Source organism: Eumetopias jubatus, unplaced genomic scaffold, assembly GCF_037043125.1.
Source record: "Eumetopias jubatus isolate StellerSeaLion01/CBP00866 unplaced genomic scaffold, mEumJub1_p1.0 scaffold_1, whole genome shotgun sequence".
Classification (NCBI taxonomy): Eukaryota; Metazoa; Chordata; class Mammalia; order Carnivora; family Otariidae; genus Eumetopias; species Eumetopias jubatus.
This window is the reverse complement of record NW_028274807.1, coordinates 55,500,795-55,517,599: the sequence shown is the minus strand read 5'-3', so window position 1 is coordinate 55,517,599 and position 16,805 is coordinate 55,500,795.

Below are 16,805 nucleotides of genomic sequence, written 5' to 3'. Positions count from 1 at the left end.
TGGTGGTTGCCAGAGGGGAGGGGGGAAAGGTGATGCATGAAATAGATAGAGGGAATTAAGAGTACACTTATCATGATGAGCAATGGGTAAGCTATAAAATTGTTGAATCCTTATACTGTAAATCTGAAATTAATATAATACTGTATGTAAATAAATTTACTTAAAATTTTAAAAATTAAGAATTTAGCAAATTGAATCTAACAATATAAAAAAGGATAATATATCATGACAAGGAAGTTTATTTCAGGAATGAAAAATCCTTTTAACATTCAAAAATCAATTAGTGTAATTACTATATTTAACAGACTAAAACAAACAAAAAAACCATATGATCATCTCAAAACAGAAACCCCTGATAAAATCTAACATCCATCTCTCATAAAAATTTTCAACAAAATCGGAAACAGACGAGAGCACTCTCAACCTAATAACAGGAATCTACAAAAAGCCTAATGGTAAGTGAAAGAATTGATAACAAGTTCAGGAAAAATATAAAGATATCTGTTCTCACCACTTCTACTCAACATTGTAATGGAGAGTGATGTAAGCAAAGTGACAGAACGGAAGGTCCACAGACCTCACCCCTCCCACAGAAACACCAATTTGGCAACCATTTATGGAAAAAAGTGCCTTCACAGAGGCTTCGGGATCCACATAGGAGATTGAAACAACCTTGTGGAGCCCAAGACCAAGATAAGTCACTTTGAGAAACCTGCTCCATACCCCAATAGTAGGCCCATCAACCACAAACCTGGGTACAGAACTAAAAGTAGCCCTGTACCCTTATAGACTCAATGTCCACCCTGACTCATCCTAATGGCATTTTTTACAGAAAAAGAAAAAAAGTTAAAATTTATTTGGAATTACAAAAGACACCAAATAGCTGAAGCATTTCTGAGCAAGAGAAAGCTGAAGGTATCACACTCCGATTTCAAAACATATTACAAAGCCACAGTAATAAAAACAGTATGGTACTGGCATAAAAACAGACATAAAGACCAATGCAACAGACTAGAGATCACAGAAATAAACCCACACAGATACAGTCAACTGATCTTGACAATAGTGCCTTGACAATGGTGCCAAGAATACACAATGGAGAAGAGATAGTCTCTTCAATAAATGCTGTATGGAAAATTGGATCTCTAGACTCAAAAGAATGAAACTGTACTGTTATTTCACACCATTTGCCACGATCAGCTAAAAAATGGATTAAAGACTTAAACATAAAATCTGAAATAATAAAACTCTTAGAATAATACATAAAGAAAAAAAGTTTCAGGACATTGGATTGGGCAATGATTTCTTGGATATGACACCAAAAGCAAAGGCAAAAAAAAGCACAGACAAATGGGAATACATCAAACTAGAAAGCTTCTGCACACACACACACACACAAAATTGAAAAAATGAAAAGGCAACCTACAGAATGGGAGAAAATATTTGCAAATCATATATCTGATAAGGAGTTAATACCAAAATACATAATGAACTCATACAACTCAAGAGGAAAAAAATGACCCAATTAAAATATGCACAAAGGACTTGAATAGATATTTCTCCAAAGAATATATACAATTCGCAACAGGTATATGAAAATGTGCTCAACATCACTAATTATCAGGGCAATGCAAATCAAGACCACAATGAGAAAAAAAAAAAGAAGGAAAAAAAGTACAATGAGATATCACCTTACGAAAAAAAAGAAAAAAGAAGGGAACACTTGTACTGGAGGGAATGTAAATCGGTATAACCACTATTGAAAAGAATATGGAGGTTTTTCAAAAAATTAAAAATAGAACTATCATATGATCCAGCAATCCCACTTATGAGTATATATCTAAAGCATCTGGATCTCAAAAAGGTATCTCCTTCCCATGTTTATTGCAGCATTATTCACAATAGCTAAGATATGAAAACAACCTAAATGTCCATCAATGGATTAAAAGATGAAGAAGACTTGAGGTATATAGAGCATGTGACTCTTGATCTCAGGGTTGTGAGTTCGAGCCGCACACTAAGCATGCAGCCTACTTAAAAAAAAAAGAAAGAAAGAAAATCCTTAAAAAAAACAAAACGAAAGCATAAGAGAAAATCTTTGTAGCCTTGGATTAGGCAAAAATTTGTTAGGTACATAGCAAGACTATGATCCATAAAAGAAAAATATGATAAAGTGAACCCCATAAAAATTAAGAAATTCTGCTCCCTTGGCACTGTTAAGAAAATAAAAAGGCAAGCCTTGGACTAGGAAAAGATATTTGCAAATCATATATCTGAATGAAGGACTCGTATCCAAGAATATGTAATGAACTCAAAAAACACAAAAATCAATGTTTAAAATGTACAAAAGATTTGAACAGAAAAAAGAAATGTATATATGGATGTCATATAAGCATACGAAAAGATGCTCAACAATTAAGAGAAATGTCCTTTAAATCACAATGAAATTCCACATCTCTTTATTAGAATGTCTCAAAGTAAAAAGACACATATTACCAAGTTTTTGTGAGAGTGTAGAGCAACTGGAAGTCTCACACACTGCTGCTGGGAATGAAAAATGATATAGCCACTATGGAAACAGTATGGCAATTCCTTAAAAAATGAAATATTCCTGCCATAAACCAGCCAGCCATTCCATTCCTTGGCATTTATTCAAGAGAAATATAAGCATATTTCCATAACATTTATGTACATCAGCTTTATTTGTAATAGCCCAAACTGGAAACAATCTAAATACTCATTAACAGGTAAATGGATAAACCACTTGTTCTATATCCATATGATGGAATACTACTGAGCAATAGAGAGGAATGAACTACTGATTCGTGTAACAACCTGGAAGAATTTCGAAACAATTATTCTGAATGAAGAAAGTCAGTCCTCCTTATCAAAAAAAAAAAAAAAAACAGAGAGAGACAGCATATTTATGTATATATGATTCTGTCTATAGAGAATTCTAGAAAATACAATCTATCTACAGTGACAGAAAGCAAATCAGTGGCTACCTGAGGATGGGGGCGGTGCAGAGAAGCAGAAGGGAAATTGAAAGGGGCAGATGCAAACTATTGGGGTAATGATATGTTCATTACCTTTCTTGTGACTGTGGTTTAACTAGATGTGTATATATGTCAACACTTATCAAAATGCTAAACGTGTGCAGTTTATTGTAACTCAACTATAGCTCAATCAAACTGTTTTAAAATCTCTAATTTTAGTATAAAAATATGTATGGCATAAAAACTATGAAGTATAATAATAAAACAAGCATCTCTGAGCCCTATCCAGGTTCCCCTCCTCAAACCCATAACCCCTTCCTCCCCCCAAGAGTTATCTATTATTTTTCTGCATAAAAATAAGCAAAAATTGTATTATATTCCTTAAAAAATAATATGGGAGGGGAGCCTGGGTGGCTCAGTCAGTTAAGCATACAACTCTTGGTTTTGGCTCAGGCTATGATCTCAGGGTGGTGGGATTGAGCCCCTTGTGGGGCTTGCACTTAGCAGGGAGTGTGAGATTCTCCCTCTCCCTCTGCCCCTCCCTTCTGCATGCAAGCACACAAACACACACTCTCTCTCTCTCTCTCAAATAAGTAAAAAATCTTAAAATAATAATAATAATAGCAAATTAATATGGGAACATTTCAGGTCTAAATTAATGAAAAATAGTTACATCTTGGAAAACATTTTTCAATGTAACACTTTTCACAAATGGAACTTTTTTGGGGGGGTGGGGCACAGGGAGAGGGAGAGTGAGAATCTTGGGCATGGAGCCCAACATAGGGCTTGATCTCACAACACTGAGATCATTGACCTGAGCCTAAATCAAGAGTCAGATGTTTAACCAACTGAGCCACCCAGGACCCCTAAAAAGAACTTAGATATTAACATCATCATTAAGTTACCTACTATTTTTATGAGAATTTAATCATATGATTAGATACTATTTTATCATATTTACCAATAATTTCATTTGAAGCCATCTTAACTACTAACTGGATTTGAAGTCCTTGACTACAAGTACTCAGAGCTCTTCAGTGTTCATCTCCCCTGCCTCACCACCAAGCACTTATCATCCAATTTAGCACAAATTATGTTTTTTTTACTATGAGAGTTCCCCAAATCGTGGACATAAGTAATGCACCTTATGAATTAAGAATTAGAGACTCCAGAGAATTTATGTGGAAGTAAACCAAGAGCTCATTTATAAAAATTTTTATTAAAGAGTATACAGATACAAAATTTTAAACAAGTTGGCTTGTTTTTAATCTTAGAAGATGAGATGTGGATGCCATTATCATTTAGTAAGTGGAAGCCTGCTCAATTTAATGTATCTATGCAGAAAAGGGGAATGGTTCATGTGATCATTAATTTTATGTGTCACCCTGACTGTGCCATGAGATGCCTCGACATTTGCTCAAACATAATTCTTGGTGTTTCTCTGAGGAGGTTTTTATATGAGATTAACTTTGAAATTGGTAGAATGAACAAAACAGATTACCCTCCCTAATGCGAGTGGGCTTCATCCACTCAGCTGAGGGCTTGAAGAAAAAGGCTGACCCTCCCCCAAGTAAGGAGGATCTCCTCCTGCCTGAGTCCTTTCAAACTGAGACATCAGCTTTTTCTTGCCTTTTGACTTGAAACCTGGGTATCGAGCCTGTCAGCCTTCAGACTGGAACTACAAGATAGGTTCTCCTGGGTTCCAAGCTTGCCATCACACCCTGCAGATCTTGGGACGTGTCAGCCTCCATAACTGCATGAGCCAATTCCTTAAAATAAATCTCTTTATGAAAAAATCTCTATTTATATATACATATTTCCTATTGGTTTTGTCTCACTGGAGAACCCTGACTAATACACTTAGCACTGAGCATAGAAATTGGTAGAACTAAGAGGCCTAAGTTGGCAAGTAGTCCCAGCACTAATGGGAGTGAGGCGTAGTTATTACCTGGTTCACAGACTCCATCTTCCTGAAATCCCTTCTAGGTATGACTTCATTAAAGAGATTTTTCAACTATCACAGTTCAGCACAACTTAACTTCAAACCACCTATGGATCTGTGTTCTGACTATACACTCACCAAACAACCACTGGTTTTAATTTAGATTTCCATGTACAACTCTCCCCTGGGGAAATATCCCCTCCTCATGCTAAGTCCTTCAGACTGTGTGACAGACTTTATGGACACCTGTTCTTTTCTTGTGTAGTTGGCATTCATTCAGCCTTCTATTAATGAAAACAGTTTTATTTCCTTCAATCTATGTTTGTGGAAGGATTCAACCTTCCAGATACAGGACTAGGAACATGACTGAGGCCCAGATAAATCACAGTTACTGTGATCGGTTTAGGAATGGTAGGTAAACAAATCTAGATTGATGAGAATCAGCCCCAGGACTTTTGCTAGAATCATTTGCAAATTTTTGGAATGAGACATACTCTTTCTGCTAGAGTTGCTAAACTGTTAGAATATAAGCCCAGAGTTCTATAGTCAACTTTGCCATATTCACTTACCTAAGAATAAAGCCAGTGCAGAGGAAAAAGACACCAAGAGACAAGTTAGTATCTGCACTACTTAATCTAAATATCTGAATCCAGCTGTCTCTGAAGATAGCACTGTTCTTTTCAATTATGGAAGCCAGCAATTTTTGTCTTGTTTTAGTTTGCTTTGCATAAGCTAGCTTGCCTTGGGCTTTGCAACTTGCCATAGAAAAACATCTGACCCATGTAAATTATCAAATTAAAACCTACTGGGGCACCTGGGTAGCTCAGTAGGTTAAGCAGCTGACTCTTGACTTCAGCTGGGGTCATGATCTTAGGGTCATGAGATCGAAACCTGCATTGGGCTCTGCACTGGACATGGAGCCTGCTTAAGATTCTCTCTCTCTCTCCCCCTCTGCCCCTCCCAGGCCTCGGTAAATAAATAAATAAACAAACAAATAAATAAAACCTACATTTTCTGGCTTGTATATTGGTCTCTGTGAACCTAGTTAGTAAGCCCACTCTTGATGTGCTGACAGACAGTATTTTTTTAAGTAGGCTCCATGCTCAGTGTAGATAGAGCCCAACATGGGGCTGGAACCCACAATGCTGACATCAAGACCTGAGCCAAGATCAAGAGTTGGACACTTAACTGAGCCACCCAGGCACCCTGAGAGACAGTATTTTTTTTTTCTTTTTTTGAGAGAGTGAAGGGGCAGGGGCAGGGGCAGAGAGACTCTCAAGCAGACTCCACATCCAGCGCAGAGTCTGACACAGGCTCAATCCCAGGACCCTGAGATCATGACCTGAGCTAAAAATCAGGAGTCAGACATTTAACTAACTGAGCCACCCAGACACACTGACGGTATTTTTGAGTATACCGAACTGAGGACCAGATCCCGGACTAGAACAAATTCACTAATTTAAAGTAAGATTTGTGAGTCTGTATAGTGGAGGAAGCTAGGGCATGTGCTTCACCACAGTAAAGAACTGGCATTACATTTCAGCAGGCCCATTTATGCAGACAACAGTTCTTAGGCAAGTAAGTTACTTAACATCTCTAAGTCTCAGTATGCACCGTGTTAAATGGAGTTAATAGTACCTACATTTCCTGGGAGGCGAGAATTTAGAGTAGAAGCAGCAACAATAGCTAATAGTTACTGATCACCCATTATGTGCAAACTGTTGCTGTAAGTCATCTGTGTGTGTAAAACAAGCAAGATCTCATGGATGAGACCCATTAATAGGCCTGAGAAATTGAGACATCTTGGCAATGAGCTAAGAAGCCTGTTTTGTCAAAAAGCCTGCCTTTTGTTAAAAGGCCCATTGCCTTTTTAAAAATTTTTTATTGTTATGTTAATCACCATACATTACATCATTAGTTCTTGATGTAGTGTTCCATGATTCATTGTTTGTGCATAACACCCAGTGCTCCACGCAGAACGTGCCCTCCTTAATAGGCCCATTGCCTTTTAATCTCAGAGAAGAGTAATTCAATAACTACTTGTGTTTATTGGTTATTTAGGTTTCTGTTTGTTTTGGGGTTTTGTTTTTTGTGGGGTTTTTTTAGCTTGTTGGTTAGAACAAGATATAAGAGTGTATCTTGTTTTATTGTTTTTGGTTTTGGATCCTTCTGTTTTTCTTGTATTAAAAAAACTTCAAGTTCTTCCGTATGATTAAAGAATTTTGTCCAGAAATAGAAACAATGGAAATGACAATAAAATATCAAAAAAGGACATTTTTAGTCCTCCTAACTGGCTAATTTAAAGTTAGAATTCATCCAGTTTCACCCAGTCTGAGAAACTACATAATATCCCAAGACTCCGGAACTCAGCAGCTCATCACAAATAGAAAAGAGAGCTGGGTAAAATTCTTTTGTGGCCTCCCTGACCTCATGAGCTCTAATCACTTTTCTGGCTCTGATCTTTTTTGTGCAGTTCAACTTGTAACAAAAGCGACAGCTTTCAGAAAGCAATGCTTCAATCAGCAACCAGAATGTGGAGCTTATGAGAACAGGGCCCTAGGTTCAACCAATTGGCTTCATCAACAAATTGGCCTCATGGAATGAAAAATCCAGTTCTCTAACTACGATCAGTACTCCTATGTCAGACCAGCACTCCTCCAAATACACACCCTTAATAGTAGCAGCAAGCTGGTAAGAAAATACAGTGTCTCAGCATAATCCTTTACAACTATGAGAAGGAGCAATAATAGCACAGGACCCCCTATTTTACCTCATGCATACTTTGCATCAACTTTCCCATCTGGGGGGATACAGATGTACCGAATATCTACTCGAACCTATAGGGATTTACATTCTAGTATGGCACTTAAAACACTTGTGAAAACCACCATACAACAATTTTGCAGAAGAAAATTAAAAGTTTGTTTTAATAATCAGGCCATGTGAGAGTTTACTGTGTAGCCATCTGTGTCAAAGTGTTGCAAGAAGACACTAAGTTAAGGACCATATAGTTAAGGAATCTGAAACTCTTAAGAGCTTACGAGGTTGGACTGATATCACATAGTTTAAAGATAGGAAAGTCAGGATCTGACCCAGTTTTATGTAAGGTCAAAATCACTGCTCTTAACCATACTACTGTACTACTTTCCCAGTAGAGTAGTACATACAATACTGAGAAAGCTAGGGACCTCAGTCTTTTTGTGCACATGGTATCTACTGAATGGGGCAGTTTGGCTAAGAAGTAGCCTTTCATGCTAAGGGACTATCTGTGTCTTCTGTATGTGACTGCTTTGGACCAGAGAATTCAACAGTGGACTTCTATAAGATTGATAGGAAAGTGTCTGCCTTCGGCTCAGGTCATGATTCCAGGGTCCTGGGATTGAGCCCCACATCAGGCTCCCTGCTCTGCAGGAGGCCTGCTTCTCCCTCTCCCACTCTCCCTGCTTGTGTTCCTGCTCTCGCTATCTCTCTCTCTCTGTCAAATAAAAGAATAAAATCTTTAAAAAAAAAAAGATTGATAGGAACAGAGTAATCATTAATTTTCCAAAACTGCCCATTGCACCATCGCAGGTATTTATGTTTTTCTCAAATAGGAGAATGCCCAGAAGCACTACCATGAATCTAAATGCATAGGCCTTTTAGCAGGATTCTTAGGGGGCAACTTTACAAGTGCCTGAAATAATGACCAAAGCAATTTTTAAAATGTGTTCAAATAACAGTTGTGAGCACAGTCAGGTTGTTCTACCTAAGATGCAAAAGAAAGGTAATTACCTGTAAAACACATAAAATGTATATTGTTTACTCATCATTAACTCTGAACACCTTTATACTAATGGATAGAATAAGACATGCTCCCAGCAATAAAGTGACATAAACAGCCTAACTCAGAGGGACACAAAGACCTCCCCAGCTGAGTGAATGACATCCCAGTAACCTTGAAGAATCCCTGTGACCAGCCATGGACTTCAATCACCTGTGGAAGTAGTAAATTATGGGAGAAAACCCAACAGGCACTAGAGACTGCTTTAGAGACATGACCTTGTCTTTACATAGTCTCTACCAAGGTGACTGCAAACCACATGCCAGGCCAAGAAATAGAGAAGCTAGGAAGAATATAAATGACAAGACCCAATGAAAAGTCAAAGTCTCAATCCTCTGACTCCCAAGAATTTTTTTTTATTATTATTGCTACTCCTCCAAAGTTTCTATCATGTGGGGGTCCTTCAAGTTCTTTTTTAAAATGTTAAAAAAGCATTTCTGGAAAAGTTTGAAGTCACAGAACAAGAGTCTTGCTTTTACCATCTATTCATGTTTCCTCCTCCACAGTCTCCGGGAAGCACAGAAGTTAAACTAATGTTTATTGAGTTCCTGCACTGTGCCAGGCAACTTATATACAGTATATATAGAAACACGTGTTCTCAATAAACTTTTTAGTACTTTTCTTTTTTTATAATCCATCCCTCCCTCCTAGAAGCAGAAATTATCCAAAGAGTCATTGCAAAAAGGCAAGCAGAATAAGAGGGCAGTACTTGTCACTCCTGATCTTGACATTATTCTTTTTTGATGTGGTAGCTTTGGTTGATGCTGAAAAGAATTTTGAGAATAAGAGTTTGTGATTTTTATTAAGCATTTTTACTTTGCCTATGGTGACTTCAGTAACAGAGAAAGAACTAGGTTGCCAATAGCTAAAACAATTCCATTAAAATAATTTACAATGATAGATTAATAGATAGCTATAAACATAGGTAGATATAGATATATAATCTCCACCTTAGTCTCTCCAGTGAGATAAAGGAGAATGTAGTCTGGAAGAAATGAGAGGGTAAGCATCCCTTGGATCTTGAGCTAGATGGGGTTGAATTTTTGGCAAACGGAGGAGCCAGGTGTCCTAGCTATATATAGTGCCCCAGATGGGGGTCACAGAGGGATAACTGAGGTTGGTCTCTAAGGGTCTGGGCCATGAGAGCAGCATTAAAGGCCTCTGTGAGCCAATGGGGAGGACCTCTCAAGGGGAGATCTCTGAGCTGGTCCAGTACAGTTCCGAGAGAAAAATGACAAAAGAGCAGTCTGTGTAAAAAGCATCATGCAATGGTAGTAATAAAGACACTATGGGCTAGACTAGGCCACTTTGTCACCTCTTCTTGCCCCAACTCAAGTCTTAGAGAACCATAAGAAGGAGGAGTCCCAAATCAAGACTAATACTACATTCCTTACTGCCCTGGTAATTGAAGACTAGACCCACAATAACTGTTTTTTTAAAAAAGATGAAGTTCTCTAACTCAAGCAATGGATGGCATGACTTTTGAAGTTTTTCTGACCTCAGTTTAAATACTAACTATGAAGGGGCGCCTGAGTGGCTCTGCCAGTTAAGCGACCAACTCTTGATTTTGGCTCAGGTCATGACCTCAGGGTTGTGATGAGATCAAGCCCCATGTCAGACTCTGCACTGGGCATGGTGCCTGCTTAAGATTCTCTCTTTCTCTCTCTCCTTCTGCTACTCCACCCCCTCTCCCTCCCTCTCTAAAAAAAAATTTTAAAATAAGATAAAAATAAATACTAGCTATGTATATGACCACAATTAAATGACTTAAATTTACTAAACTTTAGTTACTGTATTTGTAAAATCATAACATACCTTGAGGCAAAGGTATAAAAATTAGTAATTCGGGGTGCCTGTGTGGCTCAGTCGGTTAAGCATCTGCCTTCGGCTCAAGTCAAGATCCCAAGGTCCTGGGATTGAGCATTGTGCTTCTCCTTCTCCCTCTGCCCCTCCACTCCTGCTCATGCTCTCTCTCTTGCTCACTTTGCTCTCTCTTTCTCTCAAATAAATAAATAAAATCTTTTCAAAAATTAGTAATTCACAAATTGATAGACATGTTGTGTGGCATATCGTAGGTGCTCAATAAATGGCAGCTATTACTATCATCATCATCATTATTATTTTACAAATGTGCTCCATTATGCAGAAAAGGTGACCTTTCCATATAGGGAGCCTGTGGAAGATGCTGTGGTATAGAACTCAGATCCCCTTCAGGACCAAGGAATTCTTGAACTGGGCTACCTGGCACGTGGATCACAGAACACATGCACTAGCAGAAGTTGGGAGGGTACATGTAGAACTGGACCTAAGGGTGCAGGAACAAGGGGGCACAGAACATTAAGTTGGACAAGGAAGAATCAGTCACTATGGCAGCATTCCCCTATGAGACAGGATTTAACATTTTGCAAGGACTTCAGAAGACAGTGCTAACAGGCTTCTCAGATGATGTTGGAAGCACAAAGTGATGGCCTACATTAGGTGAATGAGAAATATCAGGGGTGTTTAGCTGGCTCAGTTGGAAGAGCTACTCTTGATCTCAGGGTAATGAGTTTGAGCCACACGGTGGGTGTAGAGATGACTAAAACTAAATAAACTTAAAAAAAAAGAAAAATCAGAAATTCTTCACTCATGGATACACTGGCTCAATGTAGAGGTGCAAGCTGAAAATTGACAGTTGGTATCCCCAGCCACCTGCTTTGTGTGGAAAGTGATAATGATATCTACAGTGTCATGAGCAATGGCAAAGGGCTTGGCTGGCTGAACCAAGCATGGAAGGAAAAAGACTAGGAGACCTGGCACAGAGAAGTCTGAGAAAGAGGCATGTGGATAGACACAGAGGAACAGACCCAATGTATGATACCTGTGTATTGCATATTACATATTTGCAAAGCACTGTGTAATCTGGCACCCAGAAGATCCACTGGAGCAACCCTGGGTACTGCTCTATCCAATGTGAGGGTGGGTCCTGCTCTCACATTCACTCACAGATAGTTTTGAAGAGCACTTCCCTGTAAACTCCTGCCCTGTGTACACATCTCTGAGTCTATTTCCCAAGGAACCCAATCCAAGAAAAGGCTAAACATTTATAACTTAAAATGGAAATGTTGTACAAAAGATAATACTTTCATCATAAAATGTATATTTTAAATCCCTGAATATTTCAAAGAAGAATGAAGCAAGTGGCTAAAATTGTTACCACCACCACCCACCCTACACCTGCCAATTATACAAACACACAGACTCACAACTCACAGATATACCCACACACATATACCACTCATTTAAGGGCATTTAATGACATGTTATTACAAAGCTTGACATATTACAAAGTGAATAAAATATAAAACAAATATGATACTACTTCACACTCATTACAATGCTTATTATAAAAAAAAAAACCCAAACAAACAAAACAGAAAACAACAAATGTTTATAAGGATACAGAAAAATTGGAACACTTGTTCATTGTCAATGGAAAGGTAAAATGATGCAGCTGCTAGAGAAAACAGTATGATGTTTTCTAAATAATTAAACATAGAATTACAATATGATCCAGCAATTCCACTTCTGGATACACACACAAAAGAATTGAAAACAGGATTATTCACAATAACCAAAAGGTGGAAATATCACAAATGGCCACGGACAGATGACCAAACAAAATATGGCGTGTATGTATGTATGTATGTTGGAATATTACTCAGCCATAAAAAGGAGTACAATCTGGATATACTCTACGACACTACTCCAAGTGAAGTAAGCCATACACAAAAGAATAAATACTACATGCTTTTGTTTATACGAAGTACCTAGAATAATCAAATAAGTAGAGAGAGAAAGTAAAACAATGGTAACAAGGAGTTAAGGGGAGGGAGGACTGGGGATTTACTGCTTAATGGGTACAGAATTACACTGCGGGATGGTGAAAAAATTCTGGAGATGGTTGGTGGTGATGGTTATACAGCAATGTGAATGTACTTAATACCACTGAAATGTACACTTAAAAATGGTTACATGAGTCAATTTTATGTTATGCATAATTCACAATAGAAAAAATAATTTAAAAAACAACCAAATATAGTGCAGTATGATACAATTTTTGTGAAAGCATACCTAAGTTCTATAATTAGCATCTAAGAATCCTCCCCTCCCCCTTCTTCTTTTCTTCCTTCAAAAACCATATATTGAACACTTACTCAGTGTCAGATCCTAAATACTGGGAACACAAAGATTTCTCTTTTTTTTTAACACAAAGTTTTCTAAGACAGAAAAGGATCCTTTAAAAGAGGACACAGACCCAAAATTTAATATGAGAGAAGAGATCCTGAAGAGAAAATGTCACCACAATTTGATTAAAGGCTCTAATGAATATAAAGACATAATGTTGGGAGAGCAAACAACTCTGCTGTTACTCTGCCCCCAGTAAAGTTCTGGGATATTAGCAGTAGGGCTGGCATGGAGCTTTTGTATCAAAATATTTTTCAACAAAACAAATATTTTGAACAACTACCTCACAGGATATATGTGACACCTAATTCAAAGCTTGCACCTAAAAAACTCCTATCGTGCCCATCCACACTCCCACGGAAATCTGTACTATGCATAGTAACAGCCATTTACAATCCTTCTCCAACATTAGATTTTCAGTTGAAGACTTTACTGTATCTTGTTCACTATTGTACCCCTACTTCCCATCCAGTGTCCAACACTTACTAAAAATTCAAGACCTGTTGGTTAAATAAGGATATGATAGAGAAGGAAGAAAGCTGAGTGTCCTTAGAGCCTATAAGGGGACTGAGGACTAATGTCACTGCAAAAGATGGCCTGCTATTTAGTGTCCAAAAGGAGCAAAACACCTCCTTGTCCTAAAAGTGATTGGTGAACTAAATGACAGCAGAGGGTTGAGAGCCCTGTACTTCATCATTTTTTGGGAACTGTTATGTGTTTGAACTATATGTTTACTAGACTATGAAAAACCTCTGAATTAAAACTAAAATATCCAGAAAAAATAAAAATTAAAAATAAATAAATAAATAAATAAATAAATAATAAAACTTGTATCACCCCTGGAAAGATTAAAATCTATTTTAAAATTAAATTAAGAGGGGCACCTGGGCAGCTCAGTTGGTTGAGCATCTGCCATCGGCTCGGTCATGATCTCAGGGTCCTAGGATTGAGGCCCACAGTGGGCTCCCAGCTCAGTGGGGAATCTGCTTCTTTTTCCCCCTCTCCCCCTGCCCCTCCCCCTCCCCACTCATGCTCTCTCTCTCTCTCAAATAAATAAAATATTTTTAAAAAATTAAATTAAGAAAAAATTACATATTAGAATAGAAAATGGAAAATATTTAATGTGTTAATGGGACACCTGGGTGGCTCAGTCGGTTAAGCATCTGCCTTCAGCTCAGGTTATGATCCCAGGGTCCTGGGATGGAGTCCTGCACTGGGCTCCTTGCTTCTCCCTCTGCTTTCTGTTCCCCCTGCTTGTGTGCTCACTGTCTTTTCCTGACAAATAAATAAATAAAATCTTTTAAAAATGTATTTAATGTGTTAAGAAAAATATAGTTGAGGTCAGATGCACTGAATGCTAGTCCTAATTCAACCACTTAAAACCAGGTAACCATGGATCAATTATTTAATTCTCTGGGTCCCAGTTTCCTCATCTATAGAATAAGAACATTGGAAGGAACACTCTTAAGGCCCTTTCAGGGCTATTTTTCCTGAATTCCACATGCATCACTGTGGCTCATTGTACTATCAGAATCAGGTGAAGTATCTCAGAGTTTGTAACATCTAGGATTATCATTGAATCTGTAGCTACTAGGTTTGCTTTGGAAAGACAATCAAATTGTATTAGAGAATTTAAAAAAGAGAAAAGGTTTTTACCATGAATAAGATTACTAATCTAAATATCCTCAGCTATGGCATCAATAACCTAAGATTAATGAGAAAATCAAAATCTCTGTTATGCAACATTCTTTTATTGGATGAGCAAAGAGAAAACAGTATCAGCCTCTCATCTTTTGATGGTTAATTTTATGTGCCAATTTGGCTGAGCTATGGTGCATAATTGTTTGACAAACACCGATGTAGACGTTGCTGTGAATGTATTTTTAGATGTGATTATCTAATTCAGTAGACTTTAAGAGATTACTTTCCATAACGCAGGTAAGCCTCACCCATTCTTAATAGCAAAAATTTCCAAGGTAGAAAGAATTCTTAAAACTGCAACATGGAAAACCTGCCTGAATTTTCACCTTGTTGGCCTGCCCTACAAATTTCAGACTTGCCAGCTTCCACAATAGCATAAACCACTACCTTAAAATAAATCTTCTCTCTCATTCATACATACATGAAATCTGCTTCTCTGGAGAACCCTGACTAATACAATTATTTTAATACTACCATAAATGCTTTATTTATGATTCTTCATTTAGAATAGTGGGGAGAAAGTTCTAGAAGATGCATCAAATAAACTCTCTGTTCAGTCATTCCCAATTTAAATTCATGATTTTGCTTGAAGCATACTGTTTCTGGATCTCCAAATACATTCCAGTCTTAGACTTGATTTTCCAATACCAAGAAAATTTTAGGGATATGAAGTTTTAGAACTGTTGAGTTGCAAGTGAAGGAACAGACTTAATTCAGACAATAACAGTGATAATAATGGTAGTGGTAGTAGCAGTAGTCATAATCATAACAATGGTTCACATAACTAAAAAATACAAAGCAGACCTGACTTCAAATCTAAATGGCTTCCAACAGTGTCATCAAGATTCCTGAACCAGGCTTGACTTTGACTTTTTCAGTGGAGAATTTACTCTCAAAGACATTCTCTAATATTGTAGCTCCCACACAATTCCAGCATCGTCTCATCCTACATCTAACACCTCCCAGTGGAAATAGAGAGCCTTTAATTCTCAATAATTCCAACAAATTTCCAGAAACCACTCTAAGGGTCTCCTGTTGTCCTGCGCCTGTATCTAAATAAATCACTACTGAGAAGATAGAATATGCTGATTGGCCAGGAACAAGTCACTTCTTACAACTTCAAATGTAGGGAGGAAGGGAATAACACTGTGGAATGTTGTAGGGCAAGAATTAGAAAAGAGAAGAATCCCAAAGAAAACTCAAAATGCTACTGCCAGAGAACAGCACCATTTTTCAAGAATAAAAATTTAAAACAGAGGAGCCAGAAAATGTGTTTTGTTTTCTCCCTGAATCCTCTACTTTCTGACCCTGTGACCTTGGGAAAGGCTCTTGTATAAAAGATTGAATAAACCCCAGAAATTGAATCAGTGAAAGGAGTCCATGAAAATGATGTATGTTAGGTGCTTTATGAATTCCAAATGGCTAACTAAAATTAAAACACAGGATAATGTATTTATTAAGTGGAGGGTTTTTTCCCTCCCCCAGACAGTATATTCTAGACACCAGCATACTCAGAAGTAAGCCTTTTAGGAATGATGAAGAGCTGGGTGTCAATGATCCTTGGACTACATTGTAGAATGTATTCTATTGGAATGTTGATACTGGAAAACAAATGACACTAATCAGCCTGTTAAATAAAACTTAACCTCACAAATTACAGTGCTTGTATATTTTGTAAAATTTATGTATAGGGACACATTTAAATGTTTAGTAAATTGAAGCAATTATTTACTAATTGTTACCGGCCAAAGAGTCTTGAGTTACTAGTGTAATTAAGGTTATTTGTATAAGAATGAATCTTGAAACAGGGGGATAGCTTTCTTTTCATTTCATTTTTATTTTTTAACTTCCTTTAACCAGAGTTTAATAGGAATCCAAAATCATTTATATCCCAGCAGCTGTAGGTTGCCTGTGAGTTTGAGATGACTTCAGGCGAGGTGGTGATTCAAACTTCTCACTGCTCTTTTGATATGAAAATGCAATGAGATTTCTCCATTCTTTAGGTAATATTCCTGAGGATGACTTATTGCTACTATAGGGGAGGAAGACCTCCCTCTGCCCTACTGTCCTTCTATCTGGACCTGGAATCAAATTGATGTGAGATAGATTAACAGGAGAA